The sequence below is a fragment of the Ranitomeya imitator genome, chromosome 4, assembly GCF_032444005.1.
Source record: "Ranitomeya imitator isolate aRanImi1 chromosome 4, aRanImi1.pri, whole genome shotgun sequence".
In the NCBI taxonomy this organism is placed as follows: domain Eukaryota; kingdom Metazoa; phylum Chordata; class Amphibia; order Anura; family Dendrobatidae; genus Ranitomeya; species Ranitomeya imitator.
In genome coordinates this window covers 231,622,800-231,644,183 of record NC_091285.1, presented here as the reverse complement: position 1 = coordinate 231,644,183, position 21,384 = coordinate 231,622,800, and the positions used below count along the sequence as shown (strand labels likewise).

General features: G+C 43.7%; 1 protein-coding gene across 4 annotated transcripts in view; it reads left to right on the top strand.

The window, feature by feature from the left end:
• Nucleotides 1-21,384, top strand: part of METTL25 (methyltransferase like 25) — a 354,554-nt gene that overhangs the window by 162,439 nt on the left and 170,731 nt on the right. The gene's annotated exons all lie outside the window — the stretch shown is intronic.

Genomic DNA, 21,384 nt, shown 5'->3' with positions numbered 1-21,384 from the left:
TAACGTAACTTATGAGTTACTTACAAGTTTATGACCACTTATAAAATGTGTTCAAAGTGCTGCCCATTGTGTTGGATTGTCAATGCAATTCTCTTCTCCCACTCTTAACACACTGATAGCAACACCACAGAAGAAATACTTGCACAGGCTTCCAGTATCCATTGTTTCAGATGCTGCACATCTCGTATCTTCACAGCATAGACAATTGCCTTCAGCTGACCCCAAAGAAAAAAGTCTAAGGGGGTCAGATTGGGTGACCTTGATGGCCATTCAACTGGCCCACAATGACCAAACCACTTTCCAGGAAACTGTTCATGTAGGAATGCTCGAACCTGACACCCATAATATGGTGGTGCACCATCTTGGGTGTCAGGTCCGAGCATTCCTACATGAACAGTTTCCTGGAAATTGGATTGTGGGATTTTGGTTAGTAGGGGTGATATCTGGTCCAGATAGGTAGCTCTGTGTGTCATCAGCATAGAGGTGATACTGCAAGCCGTGTGGTTCTATGAGCTGTCCCAGGCCGAAGGTTTAGATGAGAAGAGCAGGGGCTCTAGGACTGAACCTTGCAGGACACCGACAGATAGGGGGCAAGGTGAGGAGGTGGTGTGTGAGTAGGAGACACTAAATGTCCCGTCTGTTAGGTATGATGTGATCCAAGATAGGGCCAAGTCTGTGATGCCAAGAGATGAGAGGGCCTGTAGTAATAGGGAGTGGTCCACTATGTCAAAGGCAGAGGAAAGGTCCAGGAGGAGGAGGACAGAGTAGTGTCGCTTGGCTTTGGCAGTCAGTAGGTCATTGGTTACTTTAGTTAAGGCAGTTTCAGTGGATTGATGCGGCTGGAATCCAGATTGTAAGTGACTGAAGAGGGAGCAGGAAGAGAGGTGGGAGGACAGTTCGAAATGAACGTGTTCTTCCAGTAGTTTTGAAGCATAGGGGAAAAGTGATATGGGGCGATAGCTAGATACAGAGGATAGGTCAAGTGAGGGCTTTTTGAGGATGGGTGTGATTGAGGCATGTTTGAAGCCTGATGGGAAAACACCAGTTGTTAGTGATAGGTTGAAGAGATGGGTTAGGGTTGGGATTAAGACTGTGGTGAGGTTTGTGATGAAATGGGATGGGATTGGGTCAAGTACACAGGTGGTGAGATGTGATCTGGAGAGTAGGGTGGAAAATTTGTCTTCTGTAATAGTGGAGAAGCTGGTTTTGGAGGAGAAGGGCTGAGAAGTTAGGAAGAGGGGTTGTAGGCCAAAGGTTTCTCTAATGCTATCATTGAAGAATGAGGCAAAGTCTTCAGTTGAGATAAGTGGAGAGGGAGGAGGTGCTGGGGGACGGAGGAGAGAATTGAAGGTGTTGAATAGCTGTTTAGGGCAGTGAGACAGAGAGGATATGAGAGATGTGAAGTAGTTTTTTTATTTTTTATTTTTTTAAGCTGTGGTCAGTGTGTCCTTGAAAGTAGTGAGGGACTGTTTGAATGTGATGAAGTGCTGGTTGGAGTGGGATCTCTTCCATCTCCGCTCAGCAGCCCTAGAAGCCTGTCTCAGTTTTTTTGGTCAAGCTGGTGTGCCAGGGTTGTCTGTTGATTTTGCGAGATTTGGTATGTGTGAGATGGGCAACCGATTCAAGAGCTGCAGCTATTGTGGTGTTATATAAAGCGGCTGCGGCATCCACAGTGTAGGGAACTTATGTCTGCAAGGCTGCCGTCACACTAGCAGTATTTGGTCAGTATTTTACATCAGTATTTGTAAGCCAAAACCAGGAGTGGGTGATAAATGCAGAAGTGGTGCATATGTTTCTATTATACTTTTCCTCTATTTGTTCCACTCCTGGTTTTGGCTTACAAATACTGATGTAAAATGCTGACCGAATACTGCTAGTGTGACGGCAGCCTAAGAGGTAGAAGGGATTCTGAGAGTGTACAAATAAATTAGCATTAGTTTTCAAGAATCATTTGGTCTCAGACGTAAAGTTGTCTGGATTCTGCCAAAGCATCTTTTCTAGAAGAGGCATCTTACAGAACACTCCATGGAGGTCTGCAGGCCTATGTTTTGTTTTTTTTTTAGCTAAAAATAATTAACACCTGATTTTATAAAGCTAGTGTATAGCTGCTATATAACAAGTAATATAACATGTGGGCAAATTATAGATTAGAGCTGTATTGATAATTTTCTTTATCACTCTGATACCTCTTCTGCTCTGTGCTTAGTTTCTTAACTATATAGTCATTTCTGCCAATATGTATATGATTAGTAGAATTCTTTTTGTGCGCTTGGCCAAGCATTCTACAATGACCTCACATTGACAGCTGCGTCTGATCCTCAGTCACTTGTGTGTTTCCTTTAATCTTGGCTCTTCCTTGTCCTTTGCACAACACTATCCTTACCCATAACTGGGTAGAAAGAAATGGTTGGATTTTTTTCATCGATCCCTCTTTAATTTGCACCTCATTATAGCTTTTTCAGTGTTGAGAGCAGTTGTATACTTTCACACTTCCAGTTTTTCTGCATTTAGGGTATGAGTCCTCATTTCACATATGGTAACCTCATAAATAGCAGTGCATTACACAATTGTGTGAATCTATGATTTGCCTTCAAAGAATTTGGCAGTTTATCAGATGGAATGTAATAGCAAACCAAATTGTTTAATGTGAAGCATTTGGAAACATCACTGTTATATCATGTGCTACATTGGCTTGACGTTGCTATAATCGTATTTGGAAAACTAATATTTTATGTATCCTACAGAAAAATGTCTTTGGCCTCCTTTTGTATTAGGTTTACAAATCTATAAAAATTTTCTATAATTGGTTTAACCTAATAGTATAAATATATAATATATTCACTAATCAGCCGTAACCTGAAAACTGAAAGGTAAAGTGAATTGCACTGATCATCTCTTGACAATAGCACACAAGAAGGTGTGGGGTAAAATGGGCAGCAGGTCAACATTCAGTTCATGTAATGGAAGCAGAATAACGGGCAAGAGTATGCAGCTGTAAGCCTACGTTCACATTAGCGTTGCGTCGGGCGCAGGCGCGGCGACGCATGCGTCATGCGCCCCTATATTTAACATGGGGGGCACATGGACATGCGTTGTCTTGCGTTTTGTGATGCATGCGTTATTTGTGGCGCAAGCGTCAGGGCGCAGAGGACGCAGCAAGTTGCATATTTTTTGCGTCCAAAAGCAAGCCAAAAATGGACGCATGCGTCACAAAACCATGCGTTTTTGCATGCGTTTTGCATGCGTTGTGCGTTGCGTCGCCGACGCAACTCACAACAACGCAAATGTGAACGTAGCCTAACAGTGGCCACATTGTGATGACTGGATTGGAGCATTTCTGAAACCGGCTTTGTGGGGTATTACCACTATGCAGTGGCTATTACCAAAGGTGGTCTAAGGAAGGAGAAGTGGTGAAGTGGCAAAAATGTCATGAGTGCCTAGGAGTCATTGGTGATTGTACAAAGTAAAGACTAGGCTATTTGGTCCAGTCACACAGAAAATTTACAGTAGCATGTGATTCTTAGGAAGATAATTCTGGCTATGATTAAAAAAAAACAGTGGGCAGCATGTACAGTATCAGCTGATAGGTTCACTTAAAGGGGTGGTCCGAAGGCAAATTATTTTCTTAACTTTCTATCTATTTCGTCCCATAATCTAAGCTATTTTCTAATATACTTGCTTTAAAAATTCCCTAGCATTCCCTAAATACACTGTCTAACAGTTATTGTTAAGTAAGGTAACGTTCACACTAGCGTTATGCTAGTGTGCGTCTGGTTAGCGTCGGGCGACGCAGCGGCAACGCACACATCATGCGCCCCTATATTTTACATGGGGGACGCATGCGTTTTTGTTTGTTGCGTTGTGCGACGCATGCGTCTTTTTTGCCGCAAGCGTCGGACCAAGAAAATGCAACAAGTTGCATTTTTCTTGCGTCCGATTTTCGGCAAAAAACGACGCATGCATCGCAAAATGCAGCGTTTTTGCGTGCGTTTTGCCGCGTTTTTGCGTGCGTTGTGCATTGCGTCGCCGACGCAGCGGCGCACAACGCTAGTGTGAACGTAGCCTAAATAAGGCAGCACACTGCAGCGCTAAAACATGAAACTTGAAAACACGAAATTTGAACTGCATTACTGCACTAGAAATATGAAAAATGAGAGCTTTTAGCGCATAAAAATGGCCAATTTTATGTGTACCTGGCAGCCTCTTTACGGCATCTCTCTTATACCAGGTCCTACGCTTGCCTTACCTCGCTGAGAATAAACGTCTCCATCTGAATGGGTGCATGTGAAACCTCTTCTTAGACTAAAATTCCCTCTCTCTGTGGAGGGGTATTGGACCTGCTGTAATTAAAACACCTGAAGCTAGGAGGCGGAGTGCACGATCAGAAGGCTAGAGAATACATTTCAAAAACCTGACCTGCACATCCAAACATAGACTCAGTGTGAACAGGTGCTGAACCTAGAGTCGCCAACTCGTATATAGTTAAGTAAATAAGGCAGCACACTGCAGCGCTAAAACATGCAAACTTGAAAACACGAAATTTGAACTGCATTACTGCACTAGAAATATGAAAAATGAGAGCTTTTAGCGCATAAAAATGGCCAATTTTATGTGTACCTGGTAGCCTTTTTACGGCATCTCTCTTATACCAGGTCCTAAACTTGCCTTACCTCGCTGAGAATAAACGTCTCCATCCTGTCTGATGATTCGTTTGAGTATCACCAGTGCATGCTGGGATACTAAAACAACGCATCATTAAGGGACAGAGGCTGCGGTCATGGTCACAACCCCAGCCCACTCCCTGAAACAAAGTGTCATCAGGGGGCAAAGGCTGTAGTCATAGTCACAGCCCCAATCTGAAATGAAGCATCATCAGTGACGCTTGTTTCAGGGGCTGGTCCCTGCTCTGTCCCTGAGTGTCTCCCTTGTGCAGTCGCTCTGCTGGTGGGTTATTACTGTTCATGTAAGCAGACAAAAGACCAGACTGCACACATCGCACAGAGTACTGGGGGAGACATTGCACAAGGCATACACTCAAGGACCGAGCAGGGACCAGCCCCTGAAACGAGCGTCACTGATGACGGGGTGCTGGGACTGTGACAAGGACCGCAGCCTCTGCCCCCAGCATGCATTGGTGACACTCATGAATAGAGTTGAGCGACTTTTAGTTTTTTAGGGTCGAGTCGGGTTTCGCGAAACCCGACTGTCTCAACAGTCGAGTCGAGTGGAATCGGCCGATTATCGCGAAATGTCGGGGATCGACCGAAACACGAAACCCAATGCAAGTCAATGGGGGAGCATAGTCGGCAGTGAGTGGAGGCCAGGAAAACATGTACAGTGCCCATTTTAATGGCAAAAACATACATTCTTGTTACTGAAGCTTGTCAATCTTAATTTACCTTATAATAATAGTAAGGCATTGGAAATTGGGGATTATTTGGCTAAAGTTGTGGGGGGTAGGGCTGGTTCAAGTATTTAGTGGGCCCAGGAAATCTGGACCACGTCACGGCAGTGGAGCAGGGAGAGGTAAGTATTTCAACTTTGCAAGTGCTGTGATCCTGAGCAAGCAGGGGGGCCCACTCGTTGGCATTGGCACTGGCACAGGGCCCCTCAAAGTACGGCGGTGTGTTTGCACATTCGGGGGCGCCTCCCACCGGCAGCGACACTTTTGCGTACTATGAGGGGCCCTGTGCCAGTGACGTCGCCAACGAGTATTCCTCCCCCCACCTGATGAAGGAACCTGCACTTTCATCTGCACCTTCCTCTTTGTCCCCGTGTAAGGTGGTATGGTATGCGGGAAGAGGAACCTGACTTTGAGCAGGGTCACAATCTTGCTGTGTAGCGTGCACGGGGAATGTTGCGTTATGGGTCAATGTACCAGCAGACTCATCTATCACTGGCTGGGCAATGGGCAGGATGAGGAGCAAACACAGATATAGGCCCAAAGAATAAAGTGGGCTAAATGCAGTTCAAAATTGGTAACAGGACTAACCAGGGGGCATTGCTTTGTTCAGTGGAGGACAACTGTAATGAGAGGCTGACACAGAGAGTAGGCCCAAATCAGTAAGTAGTCTAAATGCAGTTCAAAATTGGCAACAGTAGTAAACAGGCGGCACAACTTTGTTCAGTGGAGGAGAACAGCAAGGAGCGGCAGACACCGATAGTAGGCCCCAACCCAACTAGTAGGCCAAATGCAGTCTAACATTAACAACTACTTAACGAGAGCCTGAAAATGGAATTTCAGGACAGGAAACCAGGAGAACAGCAAGGAGCGGCAGACACTGTTAGTAGGCCACAACCCAACTAGTAGGCCAAATGCAGTTGTTCCATTTAAAAACTATTTAACAAGAGCCAGAAGATAGAAGCTCAGGAAAGGCAACCTGGAGAACACCTTGGAGCGGAAGACACCGTCTCTACAACCCAGACCCAACTTGTAGGCCTAATGCAGTGTTGTTTCAACAACTACTTAACGAGAGCTAGAAGATAGAAGCTATGGAGAGGCAACCTGGAGAACACCTTGGTGCGGAAGACACCGTCTCTACAACCCAGACCCAACTTGTAGGCCTAATGCAGTGTTGTTTCAACAACTACTTAACGAGAGCTAGAAGATCGAAGCTATGGAGAGGCAACCTGGAGAACACCTTGGAGCGGAAGACACCGTCTCTACAACCCAGACCCAACTTGTAGGCCTAATGCAGTGTTGTTTCAACAACTACTTAACGATAGCTAGAAGATCGAAGCTATGGAGAGGCAACCTGGAGAACACCTTGGAGCGGAAGACACCGTCTCTACAACCCAGACCCAACTTGTAGGCCTAATGCAGTGTTGTTTCAACAACTACTTAACGAGAGCTAGAAGATCGAAGCTATGGAGAGGCAACCTGGAGAACACCTTGGAGCGGCTGACACCGTCTCTACAACCCAGACCCAACTTGTAGGCCTAATGCAGTGTTTTTTCAACAACTACTTAAACGAGAGCTAGAAGATCGAAGCTATGGAGAGGCAACCTGGAGAACACCTTGGAGAGGCAGACACCGTTAGTAGGCCCTACCAAAGTAGTAGCCCCAATGCAGTTTTCAAATTCCTATAGGCTGAAAACCAGACTATTGACGCTCAGCTTTTTTAAGAGGAGGACAGCTGTATTGAGTGACGCAGACAGACACAGGTAGTAGGCCTTAAACAAAAAATTTGGCTCAATGCAGTTTAAAAAAGGTTACAGGGGTACACAGGCAGCATTGCTCTGGTCAGTGGAGGACAATTTCAATTATGGACCGCAGACAGACTTAGTACGCCTACAATTAAAAAAAAGGATGCTCTATGCAATTTAAAATAGGTTCCAGGGGTACACGGACAGCATTGGTCTGGTCAGTGGAGGACTATTGGAAGGAGGGACTGCAGACAGGCTTAATAGGCCTAACATAACAAAAGTAGGCTGTAGGCACTTTAAAAATGGTTCCAGGGGTACAAGGGCAGCATTGGTCTGGTCAGTGGAGGACTATTGGAAGGAGGGACCGCAGACAGGCTTAGTAGGCCTAACATAACAAAAGTAGGCTGTAGGCACTTTAAAATAGGTTCCAGGGGTACACGGGCAGCAGTGGTCTGGTCAATGGAGGACTATTGGAAGGAGGGACCGCAGACAGGCTTAGTAGGCCTAACATAACAAAAGTAGGCTGTAGGCACTTTAAAATAGCTTCCAGGTGTACACGGGCAGCAGTGGTGTGGTCAGTGGAGGACTATTGGAAGGAGGGACCGCAGACAGGCTTAGTAGGCCTAACATAACAAAAGTAGGCTCTATGCACTTGGAATTATCTTGCAGGGGTACACAGGCAGCATTGGTGTTGTCAGCGGAGGCCGATTGTAATGAGTGTCTGACAGTTAGTACTCCCAAAAAATAAATAGATGTTAATGTCTCGCAATACAACAAAACCAAAAAACAAAAGGGTGGCATACTTAGGTACAGGGGTGGGCTCCTCTGCTGAGTTTCAGACCTAGTAATTTGGCGCAAAGTATTTACTGGTGTAAATATAGGACACTGCCCCTGACTATTTTAAGTAGCATCATACATGTCAACACATTGGTATTGTCAGTGCCAGGCATTGAAGGATGTCAGCGCATAGACTAAACATTGGTGGAGCTGTGAGAGAGAATTTTGCAAATCGTAGAGCACTGTTTGAGCTTGGGGGGGGGGGGGGGAAACTGTCTTGTGGCCGGCGGTACAAGCCCAGGGCCCCTCATGTTACAACGGTGTGTCTGACATTGGTTGCGCGCCACCACCGCCAGAGACACTTTATTGTACTATGAGGGACCCAGTGGCAGTGCCGTCGACCAAAAGCGTGCACACCAACCTCTTCAGACAAACGGCACTCTCACGGGTGCTTGCGCCAAGTGGCGAGACCACGGCCCCGTGGGGGGAGTTTGGCCATTTAGGGAGGTGTAAACATGTCGTATGCTAGACAAACAGCTGCTGCAAATTACGAGATTGGAAAAAACAGTCAGAGCAGTCCAGAAGTAAGACCTTTTCATTGGAAAGCTAGGTGTCAGCCGGGAAAGGTGGGGCAAAATAATTCGAAATCCAGGAGTGGTTCATTTTAATGAAGGTTAGATCATCAACATTTTGGGTAGCCAGACGAGTCCTTTTTTTCGGTTAATCTTGAACCAGCAGCACTGAATACTCTTTCTGATAGCACACTAGCTGCTGGGCAAGCAAGCTCCTGCAATGCATATTCTGCCAATTCTGGCCAGGTGTCTAATTTGGATGCCCAGTAATCAAATGGGAATGACGGTTGAGGGAGAACATCGATAAGGGATGAAAAATAGTTAGTAACCATACTGGACAAATGTCTCCTGTCACTTTGAATTGATGCTGCAGTACCTGTCCTGTCTGCGATCATAGCAAAATCACTCCACAACCTGGTCAGAAAACCCCTCTGTCCAACGCCACTTCTGATTTGTGCACCTCTAACACCTTTGGTCTGCTGCCCCCTGCAGCTCGTTTGAGAACGATCACCGGCGCTGTGTGCTGGGAATGCCTGAATCAAACGGTCAACAAGAGTTGATTGTTTGGTTGCTAATATTTGTTCCAAGTTCTCATGTGGCATAATATTTTGCAATTTGCCTTTATAGCGAGGATCAAGGAGGCAGGCCAACCAGTAATCGTCATCGGTGATCATTTTAATAATGCGTGGGTCCCTTTTGAGGATACGTAAGGCATAATCCGCCATGTGGGCCAAAGTTCCAGTTTTCAAATCTGCGGTTGTGCTGGGTTGAGGGGCAGTTTCAGGCAAATCTACGTCACTTGTGTCCCTCAAAAAAACAGAACCCGGCCTTGCCACGCCACCAATTTCCAGTGGCCCCGGAGAAGCTTCCTCATTAAAAAAATACTCATCCCCATCATCCTCCTCGTCCTCCTCCTCCTGTTCGCCCGCTACCTCGTCCTGTACACTGCCCTGACCAGACAATGGCTGACTGTCATCAAGGCTTTCCTCTTCCTCTGCCTCTGCTGCAGACACCTGCTCCTTTATGTGCGTCAAACTTTGCATCAGCAGACGCATTAGGGGGATGCTTATGCTTATTATGGCGTTGTCTGCACTTACCAGCCGTGTGTATTCCTCAAAACACTGAAGGACTTGACACGTCTTGTACCTTCGACCACTGCACACCTGACAACTCCATTTCTGCCATCCTACTGCCTGCCCGTGTATGTGTATCCTGCCACAAATACATAACACCCCGCCTCTGTTCGCACAGTCTCTGAAGCATGTGCAGTGTTGAGTTCCACCTTGTTGCAACGTCGATGATTAGGCAATGCTGGGGAAGGTTCAAAGACCGCTGATAGGTCTGCATAAGGCTGGAGTGTACGGGCAAACGGCGGATATGCGAGCAAAGTCCGCACACTTTGAGGAGCAGGTCGGATAACCCCGGATAACTTTTCAGGAAGCACTGCACCACCAGGTTTAAGGTGTGAGCCAGGCAAGGAATGTGTTTCAGTTGGGAAAGGGCGATGGCAGCCATGAAATTCCTTCCGTTATCACTCACTACCTTGCCTGCCTCAAGATCTACAGTGCCCAGCCACGACTGCGTTTCTTTCTGCAAGAACTCGGACAGAACTTCCGCGGTGTGTTTGTTGTCGCCCAAACACTTCATAGTCAATACAGCCTGCTGACGCTTGCCAGTAGCTGCCCCATAATGGGACACCTGGTGTGCAACAGTGGCAGCTGCGGATGGAGTGGTTGTGCGACTGTGGTCTGTGGACGAGCTCTCGCTTCTGCAGGAGGACGAGGTGGAGGAGGAGGGGGGCGAACGGCTACAGCCAACTGTTTCCTAGACCGTGGGCTAGGCAGAACTGTCCCAATATTGCTGTCCCCTGTGGACCCTGCATCCACCACATTCACCCAGTGTGCCGTGATGGACATGTAACGTCCCTGGCCATGCCTACTGGTCCATGCATCTGTTGTCAGGTGCACCTTTGTACTCACAGATTGCCTGAGTGCATGGACGATGCGCTCTTTAACATGCTGGTGGAGGGCTGGGATGGCTTTTCTCGAAAAGAAGTGTCGACTGGGTAGCTCGTAGCGTGGTTCAGCATAGTCCATCAGGGCTTTGAAAGCTTCGCTTTCAACTAACCGGTAGAGCATCATCTCTAACGAGATTAGTCTAGCTATGTGGGCGTTCAAACCCTGTGTACGCGGATGCGAGGATGAGTACTTCCTTTTTCTAATGAGAGTCTCATGTAGAGTGAGCTGGACTGGAGAGCTGGAGATCGTGGAACTAGCGGGGGTGCCGGTGGACATGGCAGACTGAGAGACGGTTGGAGACGGTATTCTTGCCGGTGCCCTAGAAGCAGTGTTTCCTACTACGAAACTGGTGATTCCCTGACCCTGACTGCTTTGGCCTGGCAACGAAACCTGCACAGATACTGCAGGTGGTGCGGAAAATGGTGGCCTTACAGTGACGGAAGGGATGTAGCGTTGCTGACTAGCTTCATTGGCCTAGGGTGCTACAACCTTAAGGGACGTTTGGTAGTTAGTCCAGGCTTGCAAATGCATGGTGGTTAAATGTCTATGCATGCAACTTGTATTTAGACTCTTCAGATTCTGACCTCTGCTTAAGATAGTTGAACATTTTTGACAGATGACTTTGCGCTGATCATTTGGATGTTGTTTAAAAAAATGCCAGACTGCACTCTTTCTACCATCGGATACCTTTTCAGGCATTGCAGACTGAGCTTCTTTAACCGGATGGCCACGCTGTCCTCCAACTGGTTTTGGCTTTGCCACGCATTTTGGGCCAGATACGGGCCCGGCAGATGGAACCTGTTGCGATGTTGATGCCTGCTGCGGCCCCTCCTCCGCTTCAGAACTACTGCCGCCTGCACCCTGTTCCCCCAATGGCTGCCAATCGGGGTCAACAACTGGGTCATCTATGACCTCCTCTTCTATCTCATGTGCAACTTCGTCTGTGTTACCGTGTAAGCCGGTGGTATAGCGTTTGTGACGGGGCACCATAGTCTCATCAGGGTCTGATTCTGGATCAGTACACTGCGAGGGCAATGTGGTGGTCTGAGTCAAAGGAACAGCATAGTAATCTGGCTGTGGCTGTGCATCTGTGCACTCCATGTCCGATTCAACTTGTAATGGGCATGGCCTGTTAACTGTTTCACTTTCTAACCCAGGAACGGTATGTGTAAAGAGCTCCATGGAGTAACCCATTGTGTCGCCTGACGCATCCTTCTCTGTTGTTGTTTTTGCTGAACAGGACAATGGAGCGACTTGTTCCTGAGTGTGAACATCCACTAACGACGCGCTGCTTTTACATTTACCAGTTTCAGAAGAGGAGGCAAAAGAGCTAGAGGCTGAGTCAGCAAGGAAAGCCAAAACTTGCTCTTGCTGCTCCGGCTTTAAAAGCGGTTTTCCTACTCCCAGAAAAGGGAGCGTCGTCTTGTGTAGCCAGACGACGAACCTGGCTCCACAGCTCGAGACTTAGGTGCTATATTGTTTTTCCCACGACCACCTGATGCTCCACCACCACTACCATCATTACCAGCTGGCAATGAACGCCCACGGCCACGACCTCTTCCAACAGACTTCTTCATTGTTTTAAAAACGTAACCAAAGTAACGGTATTTGTTACTGTAAAACAACTTACAAGGTGAACTCAAACTTCTGTAAGATTTAGATATCCCTTTATAGGTGGGTCAGACTGCAAGGAAAATCAGGCACAATGTTACACACTCGGTTTTCTGTGGCACAAAATGAGACAGATGCCACACACGCAGGACTGGCACTGAAGCACAAATGCCAATATTAATCTCCCACTATTTATTTTTTTTCAGGGAGAATTTAAAAACCAAAATAAAAAAAAGACACTAGGCTTTCTGTGCCCCACAATTTGAGAGAGATGGCACACACGACTGGCACTCAAGCACAAATGCCAATATTAATCTCCCACTATTTATTTTTTTTAGGGAGAATTTAAAAACCAAAATAAAAAATATATATATAGGCTTTCTGTGGCCCACAATTTGAGAGAGATGGCACACACAACTGGCACTGAAGCACAAATGCCAATATTAATCTCCCACTATTTTTATTTTTTTTATTTCTGGGAGAATTGGCAAGAAATCAGGCCCACTGTTAGACTGTATGTTTTCTGTGCTAGAAAATGAGACACAGATGCCACACACAGGACTGCCACTGATGCAGATTTGCCAATTTTAATCTGCACACTTTTTTTTTTATTCAGGGAGACTAGTGAATAAATCTGGGCCACTGTATTAAAGTATATTTTCTGTGGCAGAAAGTGGCTTGAACAGATGTAACGAAAAAAAAATAAAAAAAATAAAGGGACTGTCCTACAATTACTATCTCTCTGCTTTAATCTCAGCAATGTATGGCAGGCAGCAATAACAAGGAGTGGACTGCTGCACAAATTAAATAAAAAGTGTGGACAAACAAACAAGATAGCTGTGCAGAAAGGAAGGAACAACAGGATTTGTGCTTTGAAAAAAGCAGTTGGTTTGCACAGCGGCGTACACACAGCAATGCAGCTATCAGGGAGCCTTCTAGGGCAGCCCAATGAGCTACAGTGCTGAGGAAAAAAAATGTAGCCTCCACTGTCCCTGCAAATAAAAGGTGGTGTTGGACAGTGGAAATCGCTACAGCACAAGCGGTTTGGGGGTTAATGGACCCTGCCTAACGCTATCCTTGCTTCTGACGAAGCGGCAGCAACCTCTCCCTATGCTCAGATCAGCAGCAGTAAGATGGCGGTCGGCGGGAACGCCCCTTTATAGCCCCTGTGACGCCGCAGACAGCAAGCCAGTCACTGCAATGCCCTTCTCTAAGATGGTGGGGACTGAGACCTATGTCATCACGCTGCCCACACTCTGCATCCACCTTCATTGGCTGAGAAATGGCGCTTTTCGCGTCATTGAAACGCGACTTTGGCGCGAAAGTCGCGTACCGCATGGCCGACCCCACACAGGGATCGGGTCGGGTTTCATGAAACCCGACTGTGCCAAAAGTCGTCGACTTTTGAAAATGAACGATCCGTTTCGCTCAACCCTACTCATGAATAGTCATCAGAAAGGAAATATAAAAAAAAATACAAGAGCTGTTAGACCGTTTAGTTAGGGAACGGTAGGGAATTTTTAAAGCAAGTATATTAGAAAATCACTAAGATTATAGGAGTAAATAGTTAGGAAGTTAAGAGAAAAATGTTCTTTAAAAACTGAGCAGTGGCAAAAAAGAAAAGCTAAAACACTGACCAGAATGATTAACTTTACGCTCTATTATTTTCTGCCAAGAGGCTTGGACGGGGCAAGAGATGTGTGCTTAACAGAGCACGCAATGTACCTTTAATCATTGCAATCCTCTCCACAGTTCTGTAAGTCATTTTAACTCAGCTCCTCGTTACAAATAAGAATTTGCTTTGGAGGCACTATAGATAACCAGAGTAAGCAGTGTACTTTTAGTCGACGTTCTTCTGCATCATATTGCTCTGCTAGTGCATGGTATTACTACTTTACCTACAGCTGATGATTCATGGTGATCTAGTGACAAAGCATCTTGTCCTGTTTGGTTGTGTTATGTGTCTACATAATTGTTCAAAAATGTACCCATATAATTGCGGTGCTTGGATCCATGCCGTGTTCATCACTTTTAAATTTTTCAGCCTACTGGCGCAATTTGCATATTTAATTTCCCAGAGGAGCATTGTAAGGCTTGTAAGTCTCTACAAAATGGCATTCCAGGCTAGACGTGTTTCTCTACACAAAGAGAAACGTTACCCCTTAGATCCAACTAAGAAGCTTCTCATACAGTGAAATCAGAGCTCATACTTTGCACTGTCGAGAGGCACTACCCTGAAACACTGCAAATTGAAATTCCTGTTTGGCTTTTATTCTAAGTCGCATGGCAAGGTTCGTTATAGGATTGATACTGACTTTTGGGATTGCTACTTCCAATAGGTGGCGCTAGACTTCAAGTCCACTTCCTCACTGAAGAGGCAATTTGCATATTCCACCTACTGACAATATGAGATCATCACTGTGGGAGCCTGACTAAAACATATTTTTACCCTCTTTTTGACACGTAAAAAAAGATCAAATTATGCATGACTGTCAACACCACTATGATGTACATTGCATCTAATGCGCTTTTATATGCTGTCAGGTTATTTCAATAACGGGGGGCTCTGTTCCGTAATGTAATGAACTAAAGGCTGGCAGTGTATTTCTATGAAATCTCTTCCTAAAATTGCTGATATGCTCACATAGACGTAAATGAAGAGATGTGCGCATGTAAGACCACTTTTCTTGTCCTTTCAGTGTGCACTAGTATTCCCAAATCCCTTTTTTACTTTGTTTGCAAGATTTTGCGGCTTTTTGGCAGTGCAATGTGAATATGCTATTTTCAAAAAACTATGATCCACATTTATCATTTATGTGCCAAATAGGACTGTTATGCACCTAATCTTTAGCAGAATATAGTGTATTTCTGAAATGTCGGACAGTTATGCTAATTTATTTTCAATTTACCACTCTGGTGATTTTTTGTTTTAAGTTTCATCATCAGTTATCGAACAGTAATGTATGTTCAGTGTTGTAGTAATATACTTACCGGATGCCGTCTGCTACTGTTCACAGCGCCACTTCAGTTATCATCTTGTGTCTTTCCAGCTCACCCTAGTGGAACAAGCTCTTATAGACTTGAAAGTAAGGGTTAGCAGTGCGTCACGGGGTTGCAGCAACAGAGAGAAGCCAGAAGACCGCACTGTCTGATTTCTCCTACTCCTGGACTGACTAGAAGCACTTCACCTTCATATTAAATGGTGCAGGTTTCTTTTAGCAGTGCAGGGGTTAATTTACTCAGTTGAGAGCTCCTGGAAACGTACCTGCTTTAAGGCTCTCAGCTGTTCACTGATGGCCATTTCTCTCTCCTATTTAAATTGGACTCTGACAATCAGGAAATTCCAGTTAGCTTCATTGCTGCATGGTTCAGGAGTTGTTGATGTGGTGTTTGAGAAGGTGTTTTATAGATTTATCGAAGACTGTTGCTAGGTTTTTGTTGTCTGCAAATCATAGTAACATAGTTAGTAAGGCCGAAAAAAGACATTTGTCCATCCAGTTCAGCCTATATTCCATCATAATAAATCCCCAGATCTACGTCCTTCTACAGAACCTAATAATTGTATGATACAATATTGTTCTGCTCCAGGAAGACATCCAGGCCTCTCTTGAACCCCTCGACTGAGTTCGCCATCACCACCTCCTCAGGCAAGCAATTCCAGATTCTCACTGCCCTAACAGTAAAGAATCCTCTTCTATGTTGGTGGAAAAACCTTCTCTCCTCCAGACGCAAAGAATGCCCCCTTGTGCCCGTCACCTTCCTTGGTATAAACAGATCCTCAGCGAGATATTTGTATTGTCCCCTTATATACTTATACATGGTTATTACATCGCCCCTCAGTCGTCTTTTTTCTAGACTAAATAATCCTAATTTCGCTAATCTATCTGGGTATTGTGGTTCTCCCATCCCCTTTATTAATTTTGTTGCCCTCCTTTGTACTCTCTCTAGTTCCATTATATCCTTCCTGAGCACCGGTGCCCAAAACTGGACACAGTACTCCATGTGCGGTCTAACTAGGGATTTGTACAGAGGCAGTATAATGCTCTCATCATGTGTATCCAGACCTCTTTTAATGCACCCCATGATCCTGTTTGCCTTGGCAGCTGCTGCCTGGCACTGGCTGCTCCAGGTAAGTTTATCATTAACTAGGATCCCCAAGTCCTTCTCCCTGTCAGATTTACCCAGTGGTTTCCCATTCAGTGTGTAATGGTGATATTGATTCCTTCTTCCCATGTGTATAACCTTACATTTATCATTGTTAAACCTCATCTGCCACCTTTCAGCCCAAGTTTCCAACTTATCCAGATCCATCTGTAGCAGAATACTATCTTCTCTTGTATTAACTGCTTTACATAGTTTTGTATCATCTGCAAATATCGATATTTTACTGTGTAAACCTTCTACCAGATCATTAATGAATATGTTGAAGAGAACAGGTCCCAATACTGACCCCTGCGGTACCCCACTGGTCACAGCGACCCAGTTAGAGACTATACCATTTATAACCACCCTCTGCTTTCTATCACTAAGCCAGTTACTAACCCATTTACACACAATTTCCCCCAGACCAAGCATTCTCATTTTGTGTACCAACCTCTTGTGCGGCACGGTATCAAACGCTTTGGAAAAATCGAGATATACCACGTCCAATGACTCACCGTGGTCCAGCCTATAGCTTACCTCTTCATAAAAACTGATTAGATTGGTTTGACAGGAGCGATTTCTCATAAACCCATGCTGATATGGAGTTAAACAGTTATTCTCATTGAGATAATCCAGAATAACATCCCTCAGAAACCCTTCAAATATTTTACCAACAATAGAGGTTAGACTTACTGGCCTATAATTTCCAGGTTCACTTTTAGAGCCCTTTTTGAATATTGGCACCACATTTGCTATGCGCCAGTCCTGCGGAACAGACCCCGTCACTATAAATCCTCTTACTTTAGTTTTTCCCATCCTTCACTCCCTCTCCCTCTGTTGTTAGTGTGTGCATTTTTGTATGATTGCTATTTTCCTTTATCTCTGTTCATATTACCTAGTTAGTCTTATTTGTTTATAGCCATACACTACTACTCCCCTCTTGATTGGGGGGATGGAAACAGACTAAGGGCAGATGCAGGATCTCAGGAAGGTACGTGACACTGGTGTCTTCACCATTAGAAGTAATCCAGGGACATGGATAGCTAGAGCACCCATAGCGTTAGTAACAGGGATACAGGACACCCGGGATACCAGACACCAGAGTCGTGGCAAAGCGATTTCTAACCAGTAAGCGCTGCAGTCCTGAGTGACCATAATGATGCTAGAAACAGTAGAAGACTGCAACCAGTAAGTATTTTACTACTTACAGCATATGTACCATACGTTACTGATAACTATCTGGTAGTAAAATAGAAAAAAAAAACGCCAGAATGAGACTTTTACAGTAACCATTTTTTAAATTTTTTTCATAAATTAATACTACATGTGAAAATTGGAAGCTTTGTAATCTTCTTATTTCTCCTCTTTGGCTTAAGTGATAAGTGTGGTCTCAGATGTAAAACATTTGATAAATTTTGCACATGCATTTACAACAAGGAGATTTCAAAAATTGCAGAACAAATTGGAGTAAACTTAGTGAGAAATGTCCTCCTGTATCTTTCACTCCATATGTGTTAGGTATTATCTTGTGATGACTCTATTGAGCCTTGACTCATGCAGGCCATTAAATACAATGTAATCCTTGACTCTCCAGTCTACTAAATCTAGAACTGGCCGAAAATTAACGACACTTGTAAATAGTTGTGATTGTTCCAGCAGTGTCTAGGTATTTCAAGTATAATTGTTAGCAGAACTTGCTTGTCTTTCCTTTCCCATTCTTCACTCTTCTAAAAACTGAGCTTATTAAACCGTGCAGCAGGTGCATCACAGGAGATTGCACATACCTAATGGTGGGCCAAAAAGACATATATGTTGAAAACCTGTAAGTGTAAGCTGCTCGTTCTGACCCCTTACACACTTTTAATATTAGCTAGAGACTTAAGTGTTTAGAAAGTATTTTACTTTTACATCTGGTTTAAATCTCCATGAAAAATTGTTTAGATTTCAGGAGATAGGTGTAATAATTTATAAATTGTTGTTATATTTTGTATAAAACACACTATCCCACAGTGGCTTAAATTGCAACCTTATGTTCCCACAGAATAAAGGCAAATATTATACTTTCTAGCATATTGATTCATCTCGTGTAACATTTGTAGCATTTCCAGTTGGAGACCGAAGGGAAATCCAAGCACAGACTTGTGAATCATTGTTAAAGGTTATATTTATTTATAATATTTAATATTTTACAGTTACATTTATGAAAACTTTGACCTAAATGTAATATAATTTGTAGTTCCTATAGCTACTTCCATCTGTGTATATTAGTTACTTGTGGGTGGCTGTAAGCACGCTAGTCTGTGGTCCTACAAACATGTTGTTTGATAGATTTTAAAGATTCAAACAGTGTGCTTTCTCTCATTTTTGGGGGGCTTTGCAGATGGTCAGACTGTGTATGGACAGCTATATATTGTTCTAAAATTAAGTACTAGGAATGTGGCCTCCACAGCAAGGCTTTGCTCAGTATCTGCAGAAGCCAGCAGAGTGTTCCTCTGTATGAAGGAGTTGAGAGGGATAACTGTCTGGCCAACAGGTATCTCATGTGTATTGGGGTCTTTATACAGAGCCACTTTAATTCACAATTACCAACTCCACTTACCCAAGTGGACAAATCCGTGACAATTTCTAGGAGTGTACAACACTCTTGGATACCAGATGTTCTTGACAAATTCAATTTACAGACGTATGCCCATGTTTCTCCATATCACTGACTGGGAAGAGTCTGTCTGCATGAACCTCCAGGTATCTCTCCTATGTCCTCATCTTTAGCCCTCTACAAATATTACAGGATGAGAGTCCTTCCCTTTCAACAAGCCAATTCCCATAACCTCCTTTCATAGTGTCTTCAACTCATCTTGGCTTTTTAAGGCCAACACGATAAACTTCACCTCAGCACTTCCCATTTACTCCTAATGTTACTGACTAACAACCACATTTGGGTGAACACACATTCAAACTATTCCCACTTTGCTCCCCGCAACCAGTAAATTTTCTGCCTTACCCAGTCCAGTGGATACTACTTCCCCTAACTAGCCCCCTTCGATGTTAATAGCCACAATTTTGGCAGAACTGTCATATGTTGAACTTTTAAAGGCACATGACCATCGTTTTTCATCTTTCTAATTTTTTTAGACTTTACTGCTCCACCTCTAAACACTTTCAGTAGGCAGCTAAAAGGAAATGACTTGATATTTTCTAAAAAAATATTTTTTTTCTGTACAAAACCCCTGCTATCTGACCTGATGTTCCCTGACCAAGTATTAGATGTTCAAATCAAAGAAAAGAATAAGTTTCACAGAGCTTGCTACCTCATCTACTATGCCAGACATGTTCTCTGCCACAGGTCCTTCTTGGCACCAAGGTTGAGAATTCTCATCTTAAAGGGTCCACCCACTGCTAGACATCCCCTTTTTCAATGCCCCATTGTGTGCTTAATGAAAAAAAAATACTTGATTTCGGGCTAGCTCTGCTCTGAAAAAAAGTAATGTTACCTGGCAGTCTCGTTACATTGTTTATGTCCCATGAGCCTTTCAATGGCAGCTAATAGGTCTCTGCCTTCTCGGTTCCATCGCGTGTGACATAAGCAATGTCATAAGATCACACAGCGCTTCTAGTGAAGAAGCACAGCTCTGATCGGTGGAGTTTTTTTTTGCTGTTTTTGTGTTTTAATTAACAAAAACTTGTAAGACCAACCATAAAAGATGACACTTCAGGTCTTTCCCCTTCTTTATACATGTCAAGAATGATAGTAATTTTCGTCAGGCATCCAAGGCTTATGTTCTCAACGTCCAGCCTACTTTTATGGTGCACCCTGCTGTAATACTTCTAATCACAGTAATATTGCACCATGAATGTCAACTACACTGCCAATTACTGTCATTTGCAGTTGATGATCTGTATAATTTATTTGCCTATTGGCTAATTTACTAAAACAATTGCAGAAATAAAAAGGTTCATCATGGCTTCTTTTTATTTCTTTTCTTTTTTTGTTCTTTTTTTTAACACAAATTTAGTGAATATATCATGTGATATAGATATACTGATCTATTGCTATTTTCTCAACCTTATGGCCTGAAAGTGATGTGAGCAGAGCCTAAGCCACATGCAGGATAATGCGTACAAAACATGATCGCAATAAATACAAGATGGTATAAATTACTGCTTCTAAATATTTGCTGCAGATGTTGGAACCTTTTGTCTTCAGCTGTGTTCCAACTTGGTCTTCAGCCATTTTATCTTCCCTTTTTTATGTTTGTATTGTTTCTCTTATTTTGCACATTTTAATGTCTTTGGAAAGCTCAATTTTCCATTGTTTTTTGTTTGCTTGCTTTTTATAAGATAGTTTTGTTATTTGCCCTTTAATTTGCAGTTTACAGTGTCCACTAGTGAAACATTTAAAATCTCATCCCACGTTTTTATTTTATCCTACCATCAATTTGCGAATTGTGAGATCTAAAGTATATTTGAAGTGGGAAGCTTGTGAATGGGCTTTCTTCACTTTGTTTTGAAGAACAGATTTTAAGGAACCTTTTAATGTACTTTGTTCTGCTTGAGTGACTCCTTAGTATCAGATCTCTTATTAAACCCTATGGTCACATTAAGCTTTGTTGTCTGCTAAGGCAACTAATGGATGCAAAGCCAAATCAAATTATGCTTTTGGATGTAAAACACGGCTAAACATTTAAAAGAAACAACCGAGAGCCTTGCAGCTGTTTCAGGCTGAAATAGAACAAAACATTGAACTTGAATATGACGTATAAGTAAACATTAAAAGCACAAATCACTTAATAAGTATGTGCCAAAGTTATCCTGGAGAAAGCAGTGCAAATTGCAGTATGAATGATTTCATGTCGTCTTTTCACTTTCTGCAATGTGGACAGAAAGAAGGCTGCCAAAGAGATTAAATCGCTGTTATTCCATATATCTCATTACATTGCTTACCCTAGATAGATTGTTAGCAAAGGATTGAAATACAGAAAATGTAAAGTGTATGCGACATAGACTTGGAAAGTCTTCAGCACTTAATCCTGAAAAGACCTTTCTATGACTTTCTCGTGAAATCTTTCATAGAGCCAACAAACTCGGATGACTTCTGTTTGTCATTCTGTGTGCCCACA